The sequence below is a fragment of the Drosophila rhopaloa genome, unplaced genomic scaffold, assembly GCF_018152115.1.
Source record: "Drosophila rhopaloa isolate 14029-0021.01 unplaced genomic scaffold, ASM1815211v1 contig_155, whole genome shotgun sequence".
NCBI lineage: Eukaryota > Metazoa > Arthropoda > Insecta > Diptera > Drosophilidae > Drosophila > Drosophila rhopaloa.
Genome location: NW_025335034.1, coordinates 10,672,619 through 10,695,988, shown reverse-complemented (window position 1 = coordinate 10,695,988; position 23,370 = coordinate 10,672,619). Strand labels below are relative to the sequence as shown.

The 23,370-nt window shown below is 34.6% G+C and overlaps 1 protein-coding gene across 5 annotated transcripts in view; it reads right to left on the bottom strand.

Moving 5' to 3' along the window:
• The window catches only part of LOC108045308 (transcription factor E2f1), a 64,749-nt gene that overhangs the window by 15,720 nt on the left and 25,659 nt on the right, over positions 1-23,370 (bottom strand). Inside the window, exon 2 of one of the 5 annotated variants that reach the window (XM_044457226.1) lies at positions 21,094-21,121. The exons of 1 other annotated variant lie outside the window; for it this stretch is intronic. The gene's annotated coding sequence lies outside the window, so the exon portion shown is untranslated. Of the gene's footprint in view, positions 1-2,509; positions 3,243-8,821; positions 9,536-21,093; positions 21,122-23,370 lie in introns of those variants that run through there. 3 more of the 5 variants (XM_044457228.1, XM_044457225.1, XM_044457229.1) reach the window with 3 other exon arrangements.

Sequence of the window (23,370 nt, the reverse complement as noted above, 5' to 3'; positions counted from 1 at the left end):
TTTGCTTTGATTTTGGTTCTCATTGAGAGCCGTAAAATATGTATGACTGATAAAGGAAAAGGCTAGTAAATAAAACGTACACATATGCAGTATGCAGGAGCCAAGTAAATAATTCCGCTAGGGGTTGTCAGAGGTGAGAGGCAGCCAAGCGACTTAACGCACGCAATGCTATTTTTGATTGCGCTTCCTCTCTCTTCCCTCTATTCTGTCATGCTCGCCGTTTTAAAATAAAATATAATTTTATAGGCTCTTTATTTTATAATTCAACTTATTTTTAATTAATAACCTGAATATTAACGCTTGATGGTCACAAACAAAAATTTTGAAAAATTTCACAACTTGAAAGTTTTTAAAAAATTTGTTAATAAAAAATTTAAAATTTAATTAAAACTCTTTTTAATTAGATTTTAATTGGTTCTTTGGTTTTTTATTGATTAATTCTTAATTTCTCGGTTCTACTTATTAAAAAGATATTTTATAAATAGTTCCTCAATATTTCTTGTCAATTAAATTGTATTGCCTAAATTGGTATTTTCTTGAACATCCCGATTTATCGTTATTTAACATGAATTTAATTTTTTATGCAGACACTCTCACAGGAGCGCAAGCACACGGACCATACACCCACACATACATCACAAGCTCATAAAAAGTTTCGCTTTCTTTTTGCACATCATTTTGCATGCGCAGTAGAAAAGCACGGGACAAGTAAAATAAATAATGTGCGAGTGTGCAAGGTGTTGAGAAACAACAATTGCAATTGAGAAAAAAAGTGAAATAAAAAGAAAAACAAGAGGAAGAACGCGATTTTTGTGTATTAGCTGAGAGTCTTACGGTTTGAGTATGTGTGGGATGCTGCTGGAAAAAGAGAAAGGGTGAGAGAGAGAAGAAGCCGGCCCAAATTCGGATAACAGCTGTTAGTCACAGACACAATCCACATAGAAATTCTCTTTTGTTGTTGTTGGCTGAGAAAAGAAAATGTCCACATGGTTGATTTTTTAGCTGTATTTTTCTATAATTAGGTAATACTAACGTTTTAGATCCTCGACCCAAAAAATTCGGTAAAAAAATAGTCTGCGATTTTTTTTTTAATTTTCATAAAGAACAAACGTTTCTGTCGCCCGTGGTTCTATTGAAAACGATTTAAAAATTGTGTTTCTTATTTTGTTATAAAAATCAAGTACTCTAGAGTGTCTACAGTATTACAATTAGCATAAATGATTTTATTATAAATAAAACATAAGTAAACAGCATCAGATTTGTTATTTTTTCGTTTGAGAAAACCAGATATAAATACCAACTGTCGAGAAAAAAGAGAATGAGCGAAATGGAAAGCAGCTTTATCCAGGGAGAGGCATACAAAATGCGTCGCAAAATATTTCGCCCGGAGAAAATAGCTAATAAAAAGAAAAACCGGAAAACACAAAAGTTTTCGCATGGGTGTAGAAATTTAATGGCGGCACCGCAAGAATTTTCGGGGAAGTCCTATGCAATTCTACACCAAATACCTAATGCATAAAACTCTATTACACCTCGTCACTCGAATTCGAAAGATGACGCATCTTGAACCAATCGAATATTGTATATTTAAAAGACGTGATAACAGGGGTCATTTATAATTTACATTAATACATACATGCATATGTACACATATACACCATATTGAGCAGTGGCTTAATACGTGCAACAGATTAAATCGAGTATTAAATAAGTACGGTCAAATAGGAAAAAAAAAACAACTTCCAATTACAAAACATTATTAAATATGAATTAGCATTAAAATAATTAAATAAATAATCTGGTTAATATAAACAACTTTATTAAATAGCACTTTAATGCTATAATATTTAATATATCTTTAATTTGTGAAATGGCAACAAGTCAGTACAATTAAATTTATTTATTTTATTTTATTTCATATCCAAAACGTAATAAGTTTATTTAACATTGGCGGTATTTTTAGGTATTTTAATGTTAAAAGCCATTTACGGTGCCATTTTTAAAATAGTTGTATTTTCTATCACACATTTATTTAAAGTCTTATATTTACAACGTCATCACATTTTAAGATAAATTTGTAAAATTGAAATAGCATTTACATACATATATAGTGAATAGTTTTTTTTTTGTTGGGGTTTATTAATTGAAAAGCATATTTTATGATAATTTGAGGATTTTTAGGACAATAAAAACCGTTTTTTAATAAGAAAAAACATGTTACCTGCCTTTGTTGCCTTTACATTAAGTACAAATTATTAATATAGGGGCGCCATAAAGAATTCGCCGTTGACTTTGGGCAAACAGAAATAAAAAGTCAACTGATGGACAACGAATTGGATTCGTTATCTCTTAAAACTGGAGCATGAGGGATTGAATGAGTGAATGAATGACTAGTTTTCACCATACCAGTTTTGGAGGTTATAAGGGGGCTTTAGGCGAAGCCCAAAAATGAATTATTAATTGATCATCGATAAGATAAAACTCCCTTTATTTTTGTTTGAATACGCACCTAAAAATTGGAATTCATGTCTCCTTTTTTTATATGCTTTTATATGTATCACACGCAACAACAAATGGCTCTGCTTCTTTTTCTTCACCGTCGCCTACTTCTTTCTCTTTGAATATCACACACGTTTCATATTTGCAAATTTGTATTACTTTTTTGTGGGTGTTTTACACTTTTTTCGGCTACCTTTTGTATTCCACGTATTATATACTGCTGCTTCTTCCTCTTTTGACTCAGTCTGTTAGTGTGTGGGAACGTTTTACTTCACTACGCGACGTTTCTCCTCTATATTATTTTCTATATATTATACGATTCTGTGCGTGACGTCAGCAGTTCGAACATTTGATGTAGATATCACATTATTGTTGCACGCGCGCACTTTTTATCGGATTTTCTGATGCTTCCCAGCGGTTTTGGAGTTTTTTGCATTAGCAGTCTTTTCGGTCTTGTTTTTCCTCCTCAGTTTTTCCTTTTCACATTTTTGCGGACTGGCGACGAACTTCTTGGGCCACAACATAAACGCAAAATGAGTGTGTGTGTTGGTTGTGCCGTGTCTTTTTTGGAGTAGCGACGTCGCCGGCAAAAACGCAATCCACACCCGGAGAAAGAGAATCGGAGAGAGAGAGAGTTAAAGCAGGGAGTCTCATTACGTTAAGCGGAGAAAACGTTAGCCCCGACGTAATAGCACATTTTATTACTGAAAACTTTAAATTATTGCTATTTTGTCTAGCTATATTTACTTATTTATACCTCAGTCTTTTACTCTTTTCAGTTAGCTTTTATTTTGTTTTATCTGATTTTTCTGTCGATTCTACTTATCGACCGCTTCTAACGTATTTTCTGTTCGCACATGTGTGTGCGGGCGGCAACAGCAGCGACGTCACGACTCGACAACACCTAGCGAAGTGATTGCGGCGAATCGACGAAAATGTCGAGAAGCCACAAACACAACACGACGGCGAATTTGGGGCGGCAGCAGCTGAGCGCCGGCGACACTGAGAGAGTGGAACGTGGGTTGTGCGAGTGGAGAAAAATTGATCAACGATACGATATTACGATTGGTTTACAAATTAAAAGGTAAGGAATATTTTACTTTTATTTTATATTGAAATTAAACAACAGACAGAATAAGCGAATTCGTTTTCTATAAATGATAAAAAGATTAAAAACTCATTAATAGATTGAGAAATTCATTAAGACCTTGTTCCTAGTTGAACCAAAATTAAATATTAATCGTTTAAGAGTATTCCGTTCATATATTAAAATATTGTACTGCAATTTTCCGGTATTTGGAAACTTTATAAGAAACAACTTAATGAGAAATGGAATATTTATTTAAACATCTTCCTATAAAAATTGAATCTTAAAAATGTGAAAATGCCTTGATACTTGTAGCGAATTATCGAAACCAGCTGAGAGTGATTGAGACAGGGCGGAAAGCGAAAGCTCGAGAGAGTGGAACATAAGTGGGGCTGCTACTTCTCTTTCCCATGTGGGATGTGGAAGCCAGACTCGAATGTTCGGAGAGAGCTGCTCTTGGCCCCATCCCTTTTTCCACTCTCTCGCTTGCCGGCTACAAATCGGCTAAAAATCGCTCATTCGGAAGTGGTCGACGTCGCTGTTACCGCACCCCCATCGACAGTGACGCCGGCAGAGGGGAGACATAGTCCCCCATTCTCGACTACCATCTTTATTTTTATCAGTTGTGTTCCAAGTGTTGCATTGCATTGCAGTGACGACATTGTTGTATATGCTGCGTTGCCGATTTTCAGACCATCAATGGGGTCATTTTTTAAGGCAGGAAATTGCCAATGAATGGGGGTCTATCGTAATTTTTGGCACCATTTTAAGCTTGTTTAATACTTTATATTATACAGCTAAAATTTTAACGGGCACTTCTTATGTATTGCTAATATTTGGTCAGATGTTAATAGTATATACATACGCTCTTGATCAAAATCACCAGAACAGTCAAATTCCGTCTGTCCCGAAACTCCAGAAAAATTATTTGAATTCAAATTTTAGCTTCGCAGTTTTTAAAGATGAAATAATTACTATAAATATTTGATTACAATATAATATTTTATAAAATATTTTACATTTTTTTCCTTTGAAATCATCAATCACTATGTTATTAAAGTTTGTACTATCAAATTAACAAAAACCGCTGTCTTTTTTTTAACATGAGGATTGTTGTTTAAATTTGTACAATTCACAATCGTCTTTCATTATTATTCCTGACTATCTTAGATACCTCTTCAACTTGCAGGGCGATCTTATCAGTCTTTCCCATACCCACTAAATTTTGACTACGCCGAAAATGTGATCTTTCTAGTTTTAAATCTATTTTACTCTATTTTTTAGATCATTTTTTGGTACCAATTTATTTGTGTTTGCCTTGAGGACTCGAGACCTTGTCCTTTGGGTTTCTTGGGTATGTGTGCGAAGACACTCACAAATACGTGAGTGTGATTTTTTCCTATTTCCCATAAACCAGACCAGACTGCAAGAGGAAGAGTAGGGAGAATCACCCCTCACAGCCGCATAGAAAGGAACTTTAACCTTGCCCACCAATTTCCTCTGCATATGCAATTAGAGTATCTTTATGTTTGATTTTTTTCAACCATTTTTTTGCAAGATGTTTTTTGCCATATAGCGACGACAGAAAAGGAACTTCCCACGATCCTTGGGTGGAGTTTTGTACTTTGGAAGACATTTTATGTGCGCAGTGTCATAAATACTTTTAATTAACTGGAAATGCGTGTGTGAGTGCCTGGCTTTTTTTGTTCGCCGTTCGAGAATATCTGTGTATCAGTTTTATGCCCATTCCAGAACCTAAAAGAGGGGCGTGAGTGTTCAGGCATATTTACCATAATTTTGCTTGATTTTTTCAGAATGTCATATCGTAAACTTTTATGGGTGGGCAAAGGGAAAACTGTGAGAGGGTGGAAGACAAAACAGTGGCATAGATACGTATAACACAAACGTGCACATATTTGAGCAGATGTTTTTTTTGGGCTTAGATCAATGAACTCATTGCCCAAAATTGGGCTTAGACACTTGCGACACTTTCGCAACGGGTGCGAGAGTACCAGGGGCAGTGGAAAGATTTTTTTATTGGGGGTTTTAAATGCTCCACAGAATCCATTAAATTAAATTATAATTAATAAAGAAAAGAAAGTTATTAATTATAGGTATACGCATTTTTTATGTGAACTTCAAATTTTGTTTTACTGATCTTGGTTTCTTTATTTCGGTAGAAATTGGAAGTATTAATGTTATTTTTGGTACTTTTAATGTTTTTTCAATGTAAATCGTACCATTTAATTCTCATTAAAAAATATTAAGAACTAAATGAGATAATGAAAATAAAATATATCAATAATGCAAAATTAATACACTTTAATTAAAAAAAATAGTTTGTACAATATCAGCAAAATTTAGCAACAATCGGTGCGGTGAATTTTGATCTAAATTTCCCGACAATATTTTTAAAATATTGTACGCTCCCAAAAAAAAAAAAAAGGAAAAGGCAAACAAAAATCTTAACAAGAAACAATTGAGATGTTTCACAATAATTGCTTTTCCTGAAAAGTATGCAAAATTTTTGTTATGTATAAAAACTTTTACGGCTGCAAAAAAGGCGACTCAAATAGTGTAGGATTCTGTTAGGAATTCGAATACAAATTTATTTATTTTTATACCCGTTACTCGTAGAGTAAAAGGGTATATTGTATTCGTGCAAAAGTATGTAACAGCTAGAAGGAAGCGTTTCCGACCCTATAAAGTATATATATTCTTGTTCAGGATCACTAGCCGAGTCGATCTAGCCATGTCCGTCTGTCCGTCTGTCTGTCCGTCTGTCCGTCTGTCCGTCTGTCCGTCTGTCTGTCCGTCTGTCTGTCCGTATGAACGCTGAGATCTCGGAAACTATAAAAGCTAGAAGATTGGCATTTTGCATGCAGATTCTAGGAGTTCCTACGCAGCGCAAGTTTGTTTCAAAATGGTGCCACGCCCCCTTTAACGCCCACAATCGCTTATATACGATTTAAAAAATTTAAATATTTCGGAAAAGTAAAAATGCAGTTTTATTGTGTTTATCAATACCTATCGAAATGTAGAATAAATTTTTCAAATCGGACCATTCGTTAAAAAGTTATGCGTGATCAAAGTTTCTATCTCCATCTCCCTCGCACTCCCTTTACCTGAGTAACGGGTATCTGATAGTCGGGGCACCCGACTATAGCGTTCTCTCTTGTTAATAATTGTTTTATTTTATTTCAAAAATGTTTATCCTAACTGTTTCTAATAAATTAATAATTATTAATCCCAAATACATTAAAATTAAATTGTGATTCACTAAATGTTTAAAAAGTTTAATAACAATAATAAATAGGTTTTCTGATACCTGCGTGGCAGCTTGAAGTCAAAGGAATACGAATTGTATAAATTATTAGTTTACTATATTATTAACTATATTAATGTAATTATTATTTATATTATATTATTAATTATTTTATAATATTAATTATTTAGTTTTATAAATTAACTTTTAAGAGGTGGATTAAATTTAAGCAAGTAAAATAAATAAGATTTTCTCTTTGGCCATTTATTCTTTCGATAACTTTAAACCCAGACGCATTTATCCTTAAGCGTTTCGAGCCTGAGAGCCCGAAGGAACAACATCAGGCAACCTCGTCATCTTTTCTTTTATTTTTGTTATCCATCTCTACTCCCTTGGCCCCCGCGTCATAGCAATTTCTACCTCATCCACGTCAGAGCAGCAACCCCTTTGCCTTTAATGGCACTCCGCCAACCCCTTCTCCAGCGAAGAGTCAGACATATGGGAAATAAAAGAGAGTTGTTGGCGAATAAGGGGAAAACAAGAAGAGGAAACCACGACGCCGGCGGGGAATGCAATCAGCAAGAAAACTACTTGAGAATACCGGCGCGATATTCTTATTTAAAATAAAAGTGAAACAAAAAGGGGGTGGTCAGGAGGTAGGTGGAACGAGACGACTGTTGAAGTTGACGTAGACGTCACCGCCTGTTTGACAGAATGTCAGTCAGAATTTTAGGGCCATGGAGGAGTTTTCATTCAGAGGGCAGCAGTATTGAAAAACTAAACTCCAGCTATCATGAAATGTTATTGAGCATTTAAAAAAAAATTAAATTTAATAAAAACGGCCAATGTATATAGATATAAATTTCTTGCCTTAAACAAATATGTAAATATTTGAAAGAATGTTTTTTTTATATTGGCTTAAAGAATTAAAAACAACACAGTTATAATTTTTTGGAATTTTGTTTTCCGATTCTTCCTATGGGAGCTATATGATATAGTCGAACGATCAGGCTCATTCCGACTTACATATATACTATAGAAAGACAACTTTTGGGAAATTTCAAGCAGATAGCTTTAAACTGAGGGTTTAGTTTGGTTGAAACGGACGGACGGACAGACGGACAGCCGGTCGGACGGACGGACAGATGGACAGACGGACATGGCTAGATCGCCTCTCCTGGTGATGCTGATCTAGAATATATATACTTTATTGGGTCGGAAATCTAAAAAGGTTTATTGAGACTTAAAAGTTTTTTTATAATGTGTTCGAAAAATTAACACAATTTAGGTGGAAAGTGCTTGATAAATACGATAATGGTCAGTGGAAATGTAATTTAATTACTGGTATCTTTAAGTAATTATTTAAAAAAGGAATATCAGTAAATATTTAAATGGGACATGGATATGAATTTCATGTCATAGCTAAAAGATATTTGACTTAAAAATCTATTATTTTAATTAAAGTTACATCGCATAACAAAAATTACGTTGTCCATGAATTTTAAGAGGTTAGGAAAACTACATAAAAATAAAAACAAATCACATAGAGACGTGCGCCTCACCGGAACCCGTCTTCAATCATTGGGCTTCCTTGAGTGGGAAAAAGAGAAATACCTAATGTGGACTACCTGTCCGCCCTAACTGTGAGTACGATTACTCAAGCAACTTACAGAAACTATGAAAACGCACGCATTGACTTAGCGGCTTTTGTGGCATTCTCGGTTTTGGTTTCGGTTGGCGCTGGTTTCGATGTAACTGAAACGCGTTCAACGAACTTCCCTCTCTCTATCAACAGAGTGTTCTCTAGGCCACCAACATCGCTACCAACTGAATGGAATCCCTATTTATGTTTTACTATACATATATATGTAAGTGGAAACTCAAAAAAAAATAAGTCTCTGAACTTGAGTCCATTCCACATTTAATTTTGTATAACCATTTAAACCATTTAATTTGTATTATATACTTACGCAATTGAAGCCTTGAGCCTCGGAGCAATTTTAATGTATAATCCAAAGAGTCTTTTTGGCAGTAGCAATTTTGAACGGTATTTTATGTTATCGAATAATTTAGATTTAAAATATGGTAGTTACGAAAATCGTAATTAAATAAAATCAATTTGGCTTTTGTTAAGGTAATACAAAAAAGAATGGAAAATATAACGTAAATAACTTTTTAAACAATTTGGAATTTGAAACCAATTTTAGAATAAAAACGCTTAAATGCTAATGAGATAATATTGAAGAAAAACTTGTTTAACTCGTAAAAAATGTAATATTAAATAACACACGGAAAACTTGAAAAAATGTAAGTATTGCAAATAATTGAAATGGAAATATTGTGTTTAATTTTGTTTGCGGTTCTATAATTTTGTAGTTTGTTATAGCATGATTTGAGTATCATCCTCGGTATTTGAAACATTTGTACTTGTTTGTGTGTTATAACATAACAGGACACTTTGTAAGCGGTCGTTTATTTCCGTATCTTGCAGATACGTTCAAAAGAATTTTAGGTACTCTTGAAATTTTGTATGATATTTATTTTTGCTTCACTTGGGTGCATTGTGTTTTTTTTGATATAATTGTTAGCGATAACAAGTTAAAACCAATCAACGCGCGAAAAACGATCTGAAGATCCGGGCGATCCTCTCATCACTTCCACTTTCTGCTGCGTCCGATTCGAAAATGTTGCGTACTTCTTTCTTGCCACAACAAATTCCGAAAAAATGGGCGAAAAGGAAGAAGAAGCGTCGGTGAGAGAACTAGAGGAGAGAGCACTGAAACAGAAGTGCAATTACGGGGAGATCGGATCATGGTTCATGAGAGCGAGTGCTTAGGGAAACATCGAAGAGAGAGTTCGTCACGTATCGAGGCGTATGAAACGGATTGCAGTAGGGTAACCAAAAGCAATAAGGGAGGAAAATGCATTTAGAACGAAGAGTCTGTGTAAGGGAGAGAACGACAATGCGGAGAATGAGATGGAACAATAATGCGGTAAGCTCTTCTCCGAGGTGCCACGGAGATCAAACAATAGATGTCTGGACATGGATTTCAAGAGACTTTGTTCCGAATTCCTTTATTGACTAAATGACCCCAGCTACCAAAACCAGCCCAAAAGCTATAAATATGGTAGGAGGCTGAGGGACAAAAAATATTTTAAAAAAATTGTACCAAGAAGAAACAGCCAAAAAACCCTAACATTAAACTAACTTTCGTTACATTTGTTTTTACAGAAATGTTGATAAATAATTTTTTTTAAAGTAATAAAAGTTACGGCCTTTTAGTTTCTTGATATTCTTTTCTGATAAAACCGAGTAGGCCAACATCAGTTGTATTTGTACTAATTCAAAATAAAGTATATATATTCTTGATCAGCATCGCCAGGAAAGTCGATCTAGCCATGTCTGTCCGTCCGTTTCTACTCAAACTAGTCCCTCAGTTTTAAAGCTATCTGCTTGAAAATTTCTTTCTTTCTTTGTCTTTCTATTGCAGGTAGTATATAGCTCGGAACGGTCCGGATCAGGTGACTATATGATATGGCTCCCATAGGAAACATTCGGAAATAAAAATTCAAAAAAATTATAACTTTTTGTTTTTAATTATTTTTTGTTGTTCTTTGTGATTTGGTAATATTTACATATTATGGAATTACGGTTTTAATTAAATTAAAATCTGTCAACAATATAATATAGCTGCCATAGAACATATAGGACATAGCTTCATTCTTTTTAGTAATATATGTTAGGCACAGAAATCGAAATGTAGTCGATTTGTAATAACTGCAAGGGTATATAAACTTCTGCTTGCCGAAATTTGCTTTCTTTCTTGTTACAAATTGATTTATATATTTGATATATCAAATATATTTTTTGAATATGGCAAATGAAAAAATGTATTTTGCTGTTTTTATATTTTTCCTTCAAGATATAGTATTTATTTATTATATCAGAATTACGCTTTAAGTTTTGTCAAAATCGGACAACAATATCATATAGCTAAAAACGATGGCAAAATTTAAAATCGACATAACTTCATTGTTTTTAGTAATATCGGCATAGAAATCTAAATGTAGTCGTTTTGTAATAACTACAAAAGTTTTTAAACTTCTAAATCGATTTTTTCCTAATTTTCTATTTTCTAAATTTTATGCTGTTTTATCAAATTGTTTAGTTAAATTTTTTATTTGGGCGTGAGTAAAAGAAAGGGAGTAGCAAGGGAACTTCTATGATATTGTATTTTACTACCAGGATAATGTGTCTCACCGAAAAATATCTATTTTTGGTGTGTACTACTACCGCGATCATAATAATGATGTTGACAGGGTTCAAATGACTAGATAGTTCTAAGATCAAGCCAGCTGAAGAGCGAGCAGGAATAACTCTTTCTGTTCATGCAAATTCAACAAACGAAGTCAAAATCAGCCGGAAATCAGAGGCGGAGAATCGGAGAAAAAACGAACAATTTGTACGATTGGTACTGACTTAATAACAAGGAGAGCCCAGAACACGTCCCCTTTTTTGATTGCAAAAAACAAAAACGAAATTATACAAAGTTCCTACTACATTAGTCAAAATCGATTTTTTTCGAACCATAAGGTTATATATTTGAAAAAGTATACAAATAAAAGTAATGGCTTGAATTCAGAATTCTAAATAGCATTTAACACTATTTTTATCTTGAGTTTTTTTAATAACTGTACTTTCTAATAAATGAAATATAAAATTAAGCTAATTAACCAACAAGTTGCTGTTAGCAACTTTAATAGCTAATTTGAAAACAAGAATTTTCAACTAAATGGTTTTTGTGCACTTAAAATAGAATAAATATATACTACAAAACGTTTTCCTTTTATTAGAAATTGTTGCATTTAATTACATCGGAGTAAGAAGACCAAGCACATTGTCAATAGTCCAAGGAAGATTCGAATCACAAAATAAACAATGTCTTATAAGTTATTTTTTGCTGCTCTGGCCGCTTCATAAAAACTGGTTTCGAAAAAAAGTGTTAAAAATTTTAAGTCGTTTTGTAGAAATAAATATTGAAAATTATTAAAGATAATATATAATATATTTTTCAAAGTTCATATAGACTCGCTAGTGATTCCGATATGTTCACCCATTAAAAATTGATCTAAGAGTGTTTTAAGACAATTATTTGCCAAAATGAAGGAGTTCATTAACATAACTTTTTAGGCCACTTAAAACTTAAAGTTTAGGTGTGGCCTGAAAATATTAATATTTTTGAATTTGAGTATATGCGTATATCGCTTAAACGATGCCTGTTACATACTTTTCAACAAATACATCATATTTTTTTACGACTTACGCATCAATAAACATTTAAAAATTATAAAATATAACTCAACTTTTTAGTCAGAGATTAAAAAGGGAAGCTCATCAGTGAAAAGAGGTAAAGGTAAGCTGGCAATTTCAAAATTTAATCACATTATGGATTTTGCAGAAAGAAGAAAAATGGGGAAAAGTTTTCACAGACGCCGTCGGATATGAGGATATGAGACAGGAGATTGACTTGTCGCAGACTAACCCCATTTTGTACCCCAACATTTTAAAGGACCATGAAGTTACAACGCTGAGAAGTCTGTACTGTACATCCTATAGCTGAAAGGTCCTGCAGTATATGGATGAGTAGTACAGACTGCCCAGGACATTGCACTGCAGAAAGGTGAGCGTAGAGCAGGGAGCTCGATGAGGTTTGACAGAGGGTCTTGACTGACGTATTGCTGCGTTGTATATGCATGAAACATCAAGGAAGAAAGAGGCGAATAGTTTGCAGCTGTCGCTTTATGGTTTTCACTACCGCTGGCACATACAAACAAAAATAAAAACAAACCCTCTTAGCGCATGCCACAAACAAGAAAAGGCGTACGAGGAAAATATAAACGTTACGAAGGTCTTACATATATTCCTACAGGCACAAGGCTTTTAGGAGTCATGCCGATTCCTACAGAACAAGGCCCTCAAGTGAAGATCGTATAAGAACTGTACTAGTTAAGGAATCTTTAGGGTCTAAAAGGGTACCGAATTGGAAAAACAATGTAAGGTACTGAAATTTTATGTGTGGATACTACATAACACAAAGCAATTTTAACGATCGCAAAATCTGTCGAGATATTTAAACACCATTTGAATAGATTGAGAAAGAGATATTACATGACACCTGAATAGCAATTAAAAATTCTAATTTACATTACCGAGAAAAAAACAACATAGGATTTTTGTCTTCCAATACCGTATTTTTATACCCTTGCAGAGGGTATTATAATTTTGGTCAAAAGTGTGCAACGCAGTGAAGGAGAAATTCCGACATCCCATATTCTTGATCAGGATCACGTCCTGACTTGATACAAGCATGTCCGTCTGTCCGTCCGTCCGTCTGTCTGTTTCTACGCAAACTAGTCTCTCAGTTTTAAAGATATCGAATTGAAACTTTGCACACACCCTTCTTTCCTTTGCACGCAGCATATACAGTGACAAACTTAATTATTGGCACAGCAAGCATGTTAAACTTTGAGGCTATTTTTCTTCTTATAATATGCTGATATTAAAATAAAACAAAATATTTTTAGATAGAATCATTAATTTTATGTTAAATACAAGTGACTTCATTAATTTATCTTTTATAAATAATTTATTAAAAATAAAAAACCAAAGAATGGACCAAATTTGCCTGAACAAAATTATTGGCACACTTGGGTTTTAATTAACTATTTTGTTAAAACTTTATCGATTTGGCCACTTTTTTTTTAATTATCACATTTGCCTCTATAATCTTAATGGTATAATGATTAATTTTATAGCTAAAATGGTTTTAGTGCCTTAAAATAAAGGAAAAGTTGTTTGACTTTACAAGGTAAAAATAAAATCAACCGCATGCATGTGTCAAAAAATTAAAATTTAATAAGCAGGATCGATGCAAATCGAAAGTCAACATTGGGGAAAGGACGCCCAGAAACCATTTTTCCCATTCGGAGTCCTTTGCTACATTTTAAAGGACCCACGCAGTTGCAAAATGCAGGGCACACTGGCTAATCCATGGCTTTGAGAGGCCAGGAAAGCGTAAGGATCGTATAAAAGGACAATGTCAACCCCCAGATCTTCTCAACACGTATCGAAGTTGATGATAAGAAGGACTTTGGTAAGGATATTCACCCAACAGCCTTTTTTTAGGCCCTGCATGATGATTTCTACAAACGAATTGAACATAGAAAAAATCTATAGATTTTAAAAGTCGAAAACAACCTTTTAGTGCAACGAAATTTATATCTGAGTATGCCAATCGACTTTTGGGTCCTTTCAACCTTCTCGTATGATTTAATTATCCTTTCCCCAAGCAAAGAGCTTATGTTAGAACCCTTTTCAAGCCGGTGGATTTTTTCTAGGAGCAATTCGTTTGTAGAAACCATCATGCAGGAACTCCGAAGCTAGCTCTTCTTTCTTGTTAAATATATTTTACTTGGAATCAAACACCAATCAACAAAATAAACAAATTACAAATATTTAAAATCGTTCGGTTTTACTTTATCTAAAAAGATTTCTGCATGCCTTCGAATCAATTTGTTTTTTTTTTTATGTTCTTAATTTCTTAAACATATAATAATTTGATCCTCCTTGTTTTATTAATAAAAACCGACTGGAGTAGAGATCATTAAACAGAGACAAGAGAAATGACGAGAGGGAGAAAAAGGGAGAGAGAGGACGAGAGAGAGGTGACTACCTGAACAACCTTTGGCCGATCTGATTTAAAGAGATCTGGTCTGGGCCGGGACTTGGACCTAAACCTGAGGCTGGGTTGTGGCTCAGGCTACACCGGTTTTCAAATTTGGGATATGCTCGCCTCACGTTTTCATCGTTCCTTTATTTCAGCTATTTTAAGTAACAATAACGACAGGAGCCGGAGACCAAGAAGTGCGACCAGGACGGGGTTACGTGGAGCGGTACGGCAACAAAAGCTGCTGTTGCCTGTTCCGAAACCTTCGGGCCAAGTACCAAGTACATTCATAAGAGTAGCGGCGTCCTCAAATGTCCCAGGCTGCTATTAAGGTTCAGGCTAAGACCACTGAGGAAAAAATAGTTCCTTACGCCTTACATATGTATGTATGTAAGTTAATTGACTTTTTAACAAGAAAGGAAAGCTAACTTCGGGCGAAGCCGTAGTTGATATACCCTTCCAAAATAATCTGTAAATTATATTCTCCAAATGGCAGCTATAGAATATAGTATATAGAATATATGTATATACTTTATAGGGTCGGAGATGTCTCCTTCACTGCGTTGCACACTTTTGACCAAAATTATTGTACCCTCTGCAAGGTTATAAAAAATATTAATTTTTTGAAACCATAGACTATGCTTTTTCTCAGTGTAAGTAGTAGTAGGAAGATCTCAGACTTATTTTTCCATTCGTGCTCTTTTCCCCTTATTCTCTTTATGTGCGCTGCGCTTTTGTTTTTCCCATTCACGGAATTCTTGGAAATTTGCTGATCAGTAAATATCTTGCTCCCTTTGTTGTTGCGTTTCTTGCGAAGCAAAAACGGAAAACAGGACGAGATCAGGAAAGGACACTGCCGGCGGGAGGGATAAGATTGCAATTAGCCTGGAACGGACTGGTGGAGTGGGCTCCAGTGGATCCCAGGCGTGGGAGCTTCTTTTTTCAGAAAAAAACCCCAGCGGAAGTGAGCCAACACTAAATAAAATCAAATGGTGTGGCAGATGTTCCGCAAAAAAACAATAATCGAATTACATATATGTACATATGTATCAAGAAGTGGAAAAGAATTGAATTGAGTGAAAACAGAAGTAGAGAAGCAAAATGTACCCACACACGCACTATGTCACCTGGTCCGCTTTTCTTGTGCAAAATTAGGTGAAGAACCTGAGCAAAAGAGAGAGACTGAAGAAACACCCTTATAGAGGAAGACCAAAAGCAAAAAAATGTAATTAAGTAGCAGTTGATGGAACACCCTTTCATAGTAAACAACCTCTTTCACTTCCCACTTCGTTTTCCATCATCCACTTTAAAAATTTCCTGCTGTTGAAAATGTAGGAAAATGGAGCGAGCTAGGAGTGGAACCCAAACATGGAGGTCAAACGTGAGTTGCACTGCCTAAATTACGTGTTTTTGGCTTGGACTAGTTGGCGTAGAAACGGACGGATGGACAGACGGATATGGCTAGATCGACTCTCCTGGTGATGCTGATCAAGAATATATATACTTTATATGTCCGGAAATGTCTCCTTCACTGCGTTGAAAACTTTTGACTGAAATTATAATACCCTCTGCAAGGGTATAAAAAGACAATTTTAACGATTTTGCGGAAGTTATAAGGGTTACAAAATTCAAATTTTTGGCACATGTTTTAACAAGTTGATTTTCCTATTTCAACAATGTTTAACTATATTGCCTTTTAATATAAATTAAAATTAACAAAAATTTAAATTTTAAAATAAAAACCGATTGATTTGTAAAATTTAAAATATTAAGTTATACGTTTTTTTAGGTAGTGGCCATTTTACATTAAACCATCAATAAAAGAGCAGAAGAAGTGCCATGTAGCCATAAAAGAAGTTAACATGTTGAGATATGTATACAATATTCCACATAAATATGTGCACTTTTGTAACTGTTGCTGCCGAAAAGCAACAGAAATTCTCCTTGGAGAAGGCTCCTCAAGGATCTAGAATAAGCATATGCCGACTGTCATTTGCTTCCATTCTTTTCGGTTAATTTGTTGTTGTTTTAGGCTTCCTGCAATTCCAACAGGAAGCGAAAAGAAATATCTGCTGCAGTTGCAGACATACAATGGAAAACTTAGCACAAAAAGCAACAGCCTTACACAGTGGAACTTTTGTCACTAGCGTTTTGGTTAGATAATGTTAGTTAAATAACTTTTAATTCTTTTAATGGATTTTGTTTTTCCAATCCAACACTACATACATCAAAAATTTTTCAAGCATTAATTAAAACAAGAATGGAGGACAACTTCGGCAAGCCGAAGTTTATATTTTGTTTTTCCAATCCAACACTACATACATCAAAAATTTTCCAAACATTAATTAAAACAAGAAAGGAAAGCTAACTTCGGCGGAGCCGAAGTTGATATACCCTTGCAGAATAATCTGTAAATTATATTCTCCAGAATTATTCATATGATGCATTCTTAATACTCATAAAAAATCCCAACTTCCTAACTTTACAAACACCAAAGTTATGGCATTTCCGATCAATCAGTTATATGGCAGCTATAGGATATAGTCGGCCGATCCCGGCCGTTCCGACATATATACTGCGTGCAAAGGAAATAAGGGTGTGTGCAAAGTTTGAACTCGATAGCTTTAAAACTGAGAGACTAGATGGCGTAGAAACAGACAGACGGACAGACGGACATGGCTATATCAACTCAGGAGGTGATCCTGATCAAGAATATATATACTTTATAGGGTCGGAGATGTCTCCTTCACTGCGTTGCACACTTTTGACCAAAATTATAATACCCTCTGCAAGGGTATAACAAGAATGGAGGCAAACTTCGGCAAGCCGAAGTTTATATTCCCTTGCAGTTATTACAAACCGACTACATTTCGATTTCTATGCCTATATTACTGAAAACAAGAAAGGAAAGCTAACTTTGGGCGTAGCCGAAGTTGATATACCCTTGCAGAATATTCTGTAAATTATATTGGTTGGCCAAAAATAAAACCCATAAAAAAACCCCACCATCCTAACTTTAAAAACACCAAACTTATCGCATTTCCAATCGTTCAGTTATATGGGAGCTATAGGATATTATTTTTAACCAATCAATTCGACCTACCAAATTTCATAAGGATCGGCCGACAATATTCTACATCTGCCATATATCTGAACGATTGGAAATTCCATAATATATACTTTATAAGGTCGGAAATGTCTCCTTCACTGCGTTGCAAACTTTTTACTGAAATTTGTATACCCTCTGCAAGGGTATAATAACACAAATTGGAAGAAATTTTATATAACAAATTGTGTATCTTAAATGGAAAGATGTTCATGCAGCAAATGGGTTCAGAGGAAAATGTTAGCTGTTTCTTAAATTACTCACAGATAAAAATTTAGCTACTTAAAATTCATGATGAAAATTAGAAAAATAAAATTTGCAATAGAAAAATATCCAATCTATTTTTGTACAGCAAATAAAAAAAAATCAGAATTAAAAAAGTTGAAGAATACTTTCGTCCATTTTAATTGTTTTACTTTTAACCCCTTCGTCTCTTTAAAGTTTTGTGCGGATAGCCACTGCATTTGAAACCACTGTGCTGAAAGAGAAGGAATTCCTAAGGGATCTGGTTAGACTGCAAAGTCCACTGCAGGCATTGACATGTGCCGGGCCTGAGAACCACGAAAATGGCCCCTTCTCGGAGGGTGACGACCAGCAGCACCACCGGCAATCGAGGCATGGATCGTCGCTGACGGTACTGAGCCAATAATTAAACTAAAATAAAGCAGCCCGCATGCAACCCCTAGCCAGCCAGCACTGAGAATAGGGTAAGCAAATTTGTATTTCACTTTTCGGTGGGCAAAAAAAGAGATACATATAAACACAAGAGGGCAACTAGAAAATCCAATAAGCAACTACTTTTACAGATTGGGGACAAAAACTTAAGACCTATGCTGTGGCAATAATCTATATAACTTTGTACTTCCAAAGTACTCTGCCTACATTGAATAGTCAGAGACTAACTTCGTTTTTTAAATAGTTTTATTGCAAAGAAACTTCTTTGTATTTGATCTAAAATCTTTCGCTGTGATGGGATAAAGAGTAATAAAATTCGACCATAAATTTTGAAACAGAACGAGGAAATCGTTTTTATACCCGTTACTCGTAGAGTAAAAAATGATTATATTTTAGTAGTAAATGAATGATTATATTTTCTGAAAGTTTAGATTGTTGACAATGTTTATGCAAAAAATTTTGAAAAAATATTTAATAGTTTTTAAGGTGTGGCTGTTTCCCTTAAACGCCTTTCTTTTAAAGAGCCTTGCGGTGATAATTCCCCAGGACGAATGGGTCAACTAATACCGAAAAAATAAAAATATTTCATTAGTTTAAAGTAGTATCCTGTACTTGAACGAACGTTTTAAAAAAAAATTTTTTTTTGTGCATACGGGAACGTTTAATGCAAAAAATGACGTTTTTGGACGCAAAAATTCTTACAAAACTATTTATTTCGGCGAAATAAAAATTTTTACATGAAAAAACGATCGTTCAAGTACTAATAAAATTCATTACGAACATTTAAAAAAAATTTGAAGAAAATCGGTTCAGTAGTTTTTCGCCAATCCATATCACCGCAAAGTCATTTTTAAAAAAAACCATTTCGAGTTATTCGCGTTTAAAGTTTCAAGTTTGGGTTTGGGAGGGGACGAGGCGCGCGGCTAGGAGCGCTGTAACTTTTTTTCTACAGCTCAAATCTCTATGAAAATTTTGGGAAATATTCTCAAGAAGTTGTTCTTTAAGATAAAGCAAAAAAAAAAATTTCGATTTTTTGAAAATGAAAAAGGTATATACCCCCTTAAGTTGTTTAGCTGATTAACGGGTATCTAATAGTCGAGGCACTCGACTATAGCGTTCTCTCTTGTTTTTTCTGATAATAGTACAAAGTTTTATTTATTTTTCATTTAAGTACAAAAATATGTTACGATAACAAAGAGGCAATCGAAGCCTCCAAAAACATATGTTTATATTAAGAACCAATGGATTATAAAAACAAAAATATTTTTATTGTTAAAATATAACGTGTTAAAATCTTGGGCCTCGTCGTGTACATTAGTTAATAAATTAAAAAAGGTATTGGACTAATTGCAAAGCCAGTTCGTGAGAGGGGGTTCAATCGGGAGACGAGGGTTGTTCCTTTACAACTTATCAATTGAAGAAATCCTTCCCAGATGCAGTAACAGCTGTCATAATTATTTTTATTTTTACATATTATTTGTGCTCCTGTTTTCTGTTAAGGTAGGGTTATAATTTCAAGGACCTTAAAGAAATAGTCGCGCGTGTCAACAAAATCTTTAAAATTCTTGGTACACATCCTGGACCGAATGCATGGCAACGGTGCGAAATAAATAGAGATTATATATGAGACCGGGCAAAGGCGATATTTAGCCGCCTTCCTTAAAATAAAGGGTGGGATAACTGATGCAATGTGCAATTACATGCATGGGATTGGAAATCGTAAATCAGAGCGGGTTAAAGTTGAGGATCAGGCCAGGTAGAAAACCATACAGTATGAAAACCATCGGAGCGAAATCAAATCCCTCCCCGAAAAGCCGTGGGATTAATTAGCATTTGGTTTCGGGACAACAATTTTGTTGTGTTCCGCTTTTCTCTTCACTAAAATTTTATAATTTATAAATTTATACATTTGGCGGACTGCAAAGTGTCAAGTCAATGTCAAACAAATCTGTGAAAACAGTGTTCTGAAATCATTAGGTAAGTAAGAAAAATTCAAATTGATTTGTAAGCTTCCGATAGAGTAGAAAGAGGAGATAACCAGTTACTGCTAACCGAATGACATTTGACGTGGTATAGGAAAACCCGTCTACCGATCCTTGTCCACTGGCGGACTTGAAAGTTTGTCTTTTGATGTTTGTATGCGAGTTTGTTCGTCAGTTTATTTCTTCTTATTTCGTTTCGGGGTTAACTTGTTCCATAGTTTTGTTTGCATGGTTATTTATGTTCCTTAAAAAATGTTGGCTGTCGACTTGTTCACGGTTCAGTGGACTTGGGTTCCTTGGGTCGTGTAAACCCTTTATGGTTTCAGTTCACCATAGGTTAAGTGCAAATGGAAGTGAGGACATTTTATTTGCATACAATTTAGTTAAAATAATTTGTTTACACATACGACTTGTCCGGGAATTAAGTCCAAATAAGATGTTGAGATTATCTCAATCTGTGATAGTTGATAGAAATATGAGTTTTCTTATGATTATTTCTATAAATGAGTTTAAGAGAACTACTTTACGAGCAGAAAATTAAAAATAAAATGACACGTGTCAAAAATAATAGTTAAATTTTTTATACGTGTCATTTTATTTTTAAGTTTCTGTTAATATTCTTAAGTTGTTCATATAAACCTTAGCTGATGTTTTCTGAAGTGTAAAACACAGTCATTCATAATCCCGATTAAATGTTGATTTTTTCTTATTGATTGTACACAGTAAAAAGTATTAATTATCATGCAACTTACCAACAATTTAGTTGTATCCGGCAGCCAACTGTAATAAAGTATCATTAATTTGGAAAAATATAACTGAATTAGGTTACAAAAATTAAACAAAATGTAAACTAATTTATTTTAACTAATTCAGAGTCTGTCAATATACAATTTAATTGAACAACATTTATTGTTTTTTTATTTTACCAGCCGATTTTCCCCCTAAGCGTAAAGTACAATGCATATCTAGAAAAGTGTACCTAATCATCTTCCAAATATATTTATACCCTTGCAGAGGGTATTATAATTTTGGTCAAAAGTGTGCAACGCAGTGAAGGAGACATCTCCGACCCTATAAAGTATATATATATTCTTGATCAGGATCACTTCCTGAGTTGATATAGCCATGTCCGTCTGTCTGTCCGTCTCTCTGTTTCTACGCGAACTAGTCTCTCAGTTTTAAAGATATCGAATTGAAACTTTGCACACACCCTTCTTTCCTTTGCACGCAGTATATATGTCGGAACGGCCGGGATCGGCCGACTATATCCTATAGCTGCCATATAACTGATTGATCGGAAATGCCATAACTTTGGTGTTTGTAAAGCTAGGAAGTTGGGATTTTCTATAAGTTTTATTTTTGGCCAATTAATCCGACCTACCAAATTTCATAAGGATCGGACGACTATATCCTATAGCCGCCATATAACTGATTGATCGGAAATGCCATAACTTGGGTGTTTGTAAGGTTAGGAAGTTGGGATTTTCTATGGGTTTTATTTTTGGCCACCAAATTTCATAGGGATCGGCCGACTATATCCTAACTGAACGATTGGAAATGCCATAACTTTGGTGTTTTTAAAGTCAGGAAGTTACCGAAAAGTAGTTTAACAAATCTTTAATAAAGACAGTAATTTCAACCAAAATTTGCCCTTCAAATCCAAAAAAAAACAGTAAATTTTTATTCGTACCACAGTAAAATTGGTACTGTTTATTATTGTTATCCCTTAGTTAATGCCAATCCAAGTTAAAAGTGTGGGTGCCAATGCTAGTCAACTAGTGTGAAGACTAACAAAGAAAATCAAATAATACTGATTTAGTAAAGGAGTGCTTGACTTGCAGGTTTTGGTGCACGGAGAGCTTGTATATCTATAAAAATTAGAGTTTTAATAGTTACTTAACAGTATTTTACAATGTGGGATATAACAAACAGATAATTCCAAAAAAAAAAGTAACAATAAAATACATATGTATCCAATATGATACTTAACAGTAACGGTTAATGTTCCCGATACCGTTTTGTTTGCAGTGAATTTTATGTTACAATTGGTACATTAAACCATGCAAAATTGGGCTGTGCACGAGCATATGGATCTGCGAAAACATGGCCCACCTTAAGCCAAAAGCCCTAACCTAAATCAACAAATCGGTGTAAAGTTGTTTGCTCTGATTTAGAGGATAAATCTTGGAAAGGTTCGCAGGCAAGCGCGAATTAACAAGCAACGAATGAACAATATTAACATTAGGGAATGGCAACATAGTTGTCAAATCAAACAGAGGACTTGAGATTATATCCCGCTGTGGATCGCTTTGGTTTTGTTCTTAAAAATATGAAAAACATTTAAAACTTTTTTTTAAAGAATTTTTTACCGAGTTGGCATTTAAAGAACTTTAGCGATTTATGCGTCTGTCAGTGGAGGCAGGCCAAACCTGATTTGCTGCTGACGACCAAGAACGAGGACTAAGGCCAGAAAACCCAGCCAAAGTCGCAAGAGTTTAAAGGGCCTGAGTGTAGGTAGGAAATAAAACCAGACCCCAGCTAAAAAGGAGAAGGGGGAGTTACTACGCGATAGATGGTACGAATCGAAGCGGGAGAGTGTGGACTGCAAACTCCAACACTGCCTCTGCTGCATTCCGGTGTCGAATTTGACTCTCAACTTCCAGCGATTCAGCCACATGTTGCACACACTGTGAGAATGAATTTAATTAAAATAAATCGAACCCACGGTAAGAGCCAAGGGACCAATGGAGCGCCACACAACACGACCAGACAGCCACCAGACCCAGTCCTGATCTGCATCAGCGGAGTCAACTAAGTGCAACTAGTCCAAAGTCTAGTCACAGCTAACCGTGGGACAAATTAGAGAGCAGATAATTACGCTGAATTTTTAACTTTAAGAGAAAAACACTAGGATAAAGCAAGATAGTAAAATTATATTGTTATATACGAGATGATAATACATATAGATGCTGGGCAAGATCCCAATTTAGGTTTAATTAATTTATAACTGAATATTGGAAACCAGCCAC